The sequence below is a fragment of the Cryptomeria japonica genome, unplaced genomic scaffold, assembly GCF_030272615.1.
Source record: "Cryptomeria japonica unplaced genomic scaffold, Sugi_1.0 HiC_scaffold_12, whole genome shotgun sequence".
NCBI lineage: Eukaryota > Viridiplantae > Streptophyta > Pinopsida > Cupressales > Cupressaceae > Cryptomeria > Cryptomeria japonica.
In genome coordinates, this window is record NW_026728834.1 from 2,609,826 (window position 1) to 2,616,281 (window position 6,456).

Genomic DNA, 6,456 nt, shown 5'->3' on the forward strand with positions numbered 1-6,456 from the left:
AACACCTTGTGTTCACCTCTAATGATGCTCCTATAGATGAAGACCATAAAAAACCACTTCATATTGAAGCCCTTATCCAAAAACACAAGATTAAGTGGATCTTGATAGATGGTGGATCTGGACTCAATCTTTGTACATATAGATTAATAAAGCAATTGGGGATTTCTTAGGACCTGAAAGATACATCAAGAAGAATCACAATAAAAGCTTATGATGATGCAAAAAGGGTTCCAAAATCTTGTCCAAGAAGGTGCAGTAGTCTTCTTGATGACTCACCTATTTGATCCTAATAAACTCAAACCTAGGTGGTACAATTAGAATGAGTATTGTGAATATCATCGTATTAATGGGCATGATACACGAAAGTGTATGAAGCTACAAATATTCATACAAGATCTTATTGATAAGGGTGATATTGAGGTAGCAACAATAAAACCTATTAACAACAATGACAAACTAAAGATGTACCAAGAATTGTTCCCAAAACATGAAAAAGGCAAGGGATCATCATCTAATGTGGCAAACTATGATTATACCAACCATGTAACAATTTGTGACTCTTTAGTAGGTCGCATTGAGCCTGCAGATACCCATGTCAATGTCATAACTATCCAAGGAGCTAAACCTCCCCCACCCCAAAATAGACCTAGAATTACTATCCAAGGTGGTTCTCCCCCACCCCAACTACCAAGTCGACCTAATCCCACTAAGATAGTCATTCAAGGTGCGACACCGTCCCCTTCTCAGAATGACTGCAATGTAACTACTCGTCACATGAGAGTAATTGTTCAAGGAGTCAATCCCCCACCAAAACCTCCCCCATGTCTTCAACTTGTACATGTGACCTCCTTGACCATCTTGGGAAGACCTCTGCATAGATCTCCATCCTAGAGATTCTCAAGACTTCCCCTATCCACAAGGAGATTTTGGAGCAAGCCCTCCCTGAGTCATGTGTCCCTGACAACATCAATGCTACCCAGTTCCAAGATCTCATTAGAAACCTTGCTACCCACCAACACCTTGTGTTCACCTCTAATGATGCTCCTATAGATGAAGACCATAAAAAACCACTTCATATTGAAGCCCTTATCCAAAAACACAAGATTAAGTGGATCTTGATAGACGGTGGATCTGGACTCAATCTTTGTACATATAGATTAATAAAGCAATTGGGGATTTCTTAGGACCTGAAAGATACATCAAGAAGAATCACAATAAAAGCTTATGATGATGCAAAAAGGGTTTCTAAAGGAACAATCACTTTGCCTCTTCAAGTGGGCTCTATTATAATTGGGACCTCTTGCCAAGTTTTGGATCTTCATCTCCACTATAATATCCTCCTTGGCTGCCCATGGATTCATTCTCTTCAAGATGTTCCTTCCACCTACCACCAATGCATTAAATTCCCTTTTAATGGTAGAGAGATCACTATCAAAGGTGACCCCCAACCCTTGCAGTACTACAAGATCCTAGAAGGGAAGCATCCATATCATTGCCCATTAAACAAAACTACCCCCACTCCTCCATCTGATGCATCAAACGTTGCCTCCACATCATCCCAAGAAAATCCCAACGTCAAGATCCTATACAATGGTTGTGGAAAATACAAACTAGGAGATGTTTTATTAATAGGTAATCTCCCCTTGTCACCTAAGTTGTTTGGTGGACCCAAAGAAATAAAAAAAAATCAGAAACTTCTTATACAATGTAAAGACACCACCTTCAAGTAGTGGGGCCCACTTGATGAAGAAAATTTAGAGACAAATTTTTCCTCTTGGATATATCGTGAAGAGGATGAAGAACCAACAAACATACCCAAGAACATGCATCCAAAAGCATCAGCCATATTGGAGAAGATGGGTTATAAAGGACACAACCTAGGGTGAGAAGAGAAAGGAATCAAAGCACCAATAAATCCCATCTCATACAAATACATAAAGGGCTTGGGTTATACTCCAATGCCTAATATCACTATCATTGGTGCCCCTTTATGCCCTTCCTTGGATGTCAAAGACTCTAATGAAGAGGAGTTCCATGAAATGCATTTTGCATACAAAGATGATGTTTTATTTGATACCCACCTCAACACCATCACCCCCATAATCCCCCCACTCCACATAAACTATAGCTTGTTCACCCCAAGCTCATAGATTGGGACCAATGAGACAGATCGACTTTAGACATCTATGCCGATGATAATGCTCTCATGACTCTCCTAACTATATGCAATTTTGAAGACTGCAATAGAGTTCATGGCATTCAATTACATGAAAAAGGATACTTTGGTAGTCAGGTCAATGCCCTTAGTTGTAAAAAAGATAATAACAAGAAAAATCATAATTCCCTAGGTGAAAACCTCCCTGAGGCACCTTTGGATGAAGAAAAAGTTAAAAACAAAGTTCATATCCGAAAGTGAAAACTTGGATCAGGCACTTGAGGATGAGGGACTTGACCTCCCTACCATTGTTCCTCCTTAATAGGATAGGTAAACTTTCCTAATAGAGGAAACATACACTATTAAAGTGGGTACTAAAGACACTCAAAAGAATGTATTCATTGCCAAGTCCTAGAAAGATCAAGAGAGACTGAATTTTATCAATTTTCTTACACAAATGAAGATCAATTTTTCTTCGTCATATGCTAACATGCCAGGCCTAGATCCTGACTTGGTAGTTCATAATCTTGTTGTCTGTCTAAATACAAAACCAATAAAGAAGCAGTTATGCAAAATGCATACACACATTGCACTCCTCATCAAAGCAGAACCACAAAAGTTATTAGATGGATTCATAAAACCAATAGACTATCTTGAGTGGAAATCCAACATTGTACCTATTGGAAAAGCTACTAGGAGAATCTGCATTTGTACTGATCTTTGAGATTTGAAAAAATCCTTCCCTAAGGATGATTTCCCACTCCCCAACATAGACATTATTTTAGACCTCATAGTGGGACATGAAATTCTATCACTTATGGATGGATTTTCTAGCTACAATTAGATCAAAATCGTAGAAGAAGATCAACACAAAACAATATTCACAACACCATGGGGCACCTTCTATTGATGAGTCATGTCTTTTGGTCTCAAGAATGGTGGAGCTACATATCAACATACAATGACAAGAATTTTCGATAACCTCTTGCACAAAATCATGGAGGATTATATGGATGATCTTCTAGGAAAATCCAAGACAAGACATGAGCACATCCCTATCTTAAGGAAATTTTTTGAAAGGTTGGAAAAATACAAACTATGGCTCAATCCTAAGAAATGTGTCTTGTCACATCAAGAAAACCGGTAGGATTCATTGTTTCCCATAGAGGCATCGAGATTGATCCAAAAAAGGTGAAATATATCAAGGAAATGCCTCCCCTAAAGACCCTTAAATAGCTACACAACCTTTTAAAAAAACTCCAATCTATCAAATGCTTCATCTCATAGCTTGCCGACAAATGCAACCCATTTGCTCACCTATTACACAAGGATACCAGATTCAAATGGAAATGCCTATGTCAAAAGGCTTTTGATAAACTCAAAGAATATCTTGCATCGCCTCTGATTCTTATGCCTCCTATTCCATGAAAGCCACTTCTTTTGTACATATTTGCTACTCTCGTGGCATTGGGGGCATTATTGGCACAAATAGATGATTAGGGAAAAGAACATGCTATATACTACCTCAGTCGCACATTGATAGGGTATGAGCTCAATTATACCCCTATTTAGAGAGCATGCTTAGCACTTGTCTTTAGTACACAAAATCTTTAGCACTACATGTTTAGCAAAAAACAAAATTGATTGTTAAGATCAACCTCCTCAAATACCTCTTATCAAAGGTTGCTCTTACTGGTAGAACTCCTAAATAGGTCATTTTGTTAAGTGAATTTGACATTTAATATGTGGATAGAAAATCAATCAAAGGACAAGTAATAGTAGATCAATTGGTCGATGCTCCACTTCCAGGTGACCATCCTATCCTCACAGAATTTCTAGATGAGTTTATAATGACCATGACCACATCCTCCACATGGTAGTTATACTTTGATGGTTCTTGTACCCAAAATGGATCGGGGGTAGGAATACTGTTGATCACACCTCAAGGAGATTGCATCCCTAAATCATACAAGATAGCCTTTGCATGCACCAATAACATTGCAGAATATGAAGCACTAATTATTGGACTACGCCTAGCTATCCAATGAAAGATATTGGAATTACATGTCTATGGTGATTTCTAACTTGTCATTAAATAAGTCAATGATGAGTACCAAACAAAAGATGACAAGCTTCTTCCTTACCGTAGTATGGTTGAATACCTCAAGTAGCATTTTACATTAATCAAGTTTGATCAGATTCTATGTACAAACAACAGAGTTGCAGATGCAATGGCCACTATTGGTTCTCTTCTTCAGATGTCGACACATAGTCACAAGTGTGATTTTTTGGTCAAGAAACTCTTCATACTGGCATATGACCTTGTAGAGTCTAAAATAGTGTGTGTACTTGTTGATTCTCAATCCCTTAGTATTAAGAGACTTTCACTTATCTAAGAGACAACACCTTTCCCCCACACCTTACCAAAACTCAACAACAAACCTTTATCCATTGATGTGCCCACTATACTATCCTTGGAGACCACCTATTCAAAAGGCATTTTGATGGTTACCTCCTAATGTGTTTAGACAAACAAGACACTGAATGGGCACTACGTGAAGTGCACAAAGGTATCTATGGGGAACATCAAGTGGTCTCACTTTGGCTAAGAAAATATTTTGAATGGGATACTATTGGCCTATAATGGGAGTAGATGCATACAATTATGTGAAGAAATGTATCCCCTGCTAGAAACATGGCAACAAAATTCACACTCCATCATAAGATCTGTAGCCTTTCATTACACCATGGCCCTTCTCACAATGGGGCTTGATCTCATTGGGAAAACCCACCCCGCATCCTCTAATGGTCATAAATTTATCATTACCACCACATAATACTTCACTAAGTGGGTAGAGGCCATCCCTCTTACCTTTACCACTAGTAAAAAAATCTCTAAATTTATTTTGAACTACTTAATCTGTGATATGGAATCCCCAAGGTCATCATTATAGATAATGGTAGACCCTTCAAAAAATAGGATGTTAAAGAGCTCTGTCAGAAGTTTGATATCCAATCCCGCTTCTCCACTCCCTATTACCCACAAGGTAACTATCAAGATGAGGCTTCTAATAAAACCTTAATTCAAAAAGACAGTCAATGAAGTTGGTCATGATTGGCACCTCCAAATACATCATTCTATGTGGGCTTACCGCACTTCCATCCGCACACCCACAAGCGCCACCCCATATTCCCTTGTCTTTGGCTCTGGAGCAATCCTCCCTCTTGAGATTGAGATCCCCTCCCTAAGGGTGTCCCTGTAGAATATCCTCCCAAATGAGGAGTATAAAGTTTCCAAACTACAAGAGCTAGAACTGCTGGATGAAAGGCGCCTCAAGGCCTTAAATCATCTCTGAGTATATCAAAATTGCCTATGCTTGATTTACCACAAGAAAGTCAAAACCTGGGAATTTGAATTTGGTGATCTTTTCCTCATGGAAAATCCCAAAAACCTCCAAGAAAAAGAGAAGAAAGGAAAGTTTGAGCCTAATTGGATTGGACCATATGTGATCACAACAAAGTATGGATTAGGGGCATATCAGTTGGCTACTCCTAAAGGAAATCCCTCAGATGAGCCGATGAACATCATGCATCTGAATAAATTCTATGCCTAGTCCTCAAAAGGTCACCAATTGTCTTAAAAATCAAAAAAAAAAGAAAAAGAAAAAGGAAAAAGTAAAGAAAAATCAATTTGTCCAATAGTGAAAACCACTTCGTGGTGCTATGGGCAAGTACCTTGGTGAAAACTTGCATGCAGGAACCAAGGTTAATAATTTGGATCCATTGTCTATCAAGTCAAACTTCCTCACTGCTAGCCCATTTCATATCCATAATCATCGATATCTAATCTTCCAATCACACTCCTCACAAAATAATCACTCCTATGATGATGAGTCTATGCCAAAATCATGAATAAGGATTTCCCCACTAAACTAAACTTTATCCCATAAAGCTAAGCTTGTGTACCCTATATACTGAGCTTGTGCATGTATGTGAGCTTTGTCAAGTCTGGATGTTAGTCCTACGTTTGTAGGTTGGTCCTCATGATCATTTGATCAATTCCCTAGTCGATCGCAGTCACCCCATTGTTTTCCCTTGGGATGAATCATTCCCTTGCCTGACAGTTTAATCTTCCATCCTAATACTACTCTTCGTAAGAGGTATCAGTTGGTCATGTATGGGTGAGTTGTTTGATTTCTTGGATTTTCATTTTTTGACTTATATCTTGTGTCCTATGACTGCATCAATATACGACTTCTTGGATCTTCCATATCTTGGTATGTCTATGATAGGTGCATATT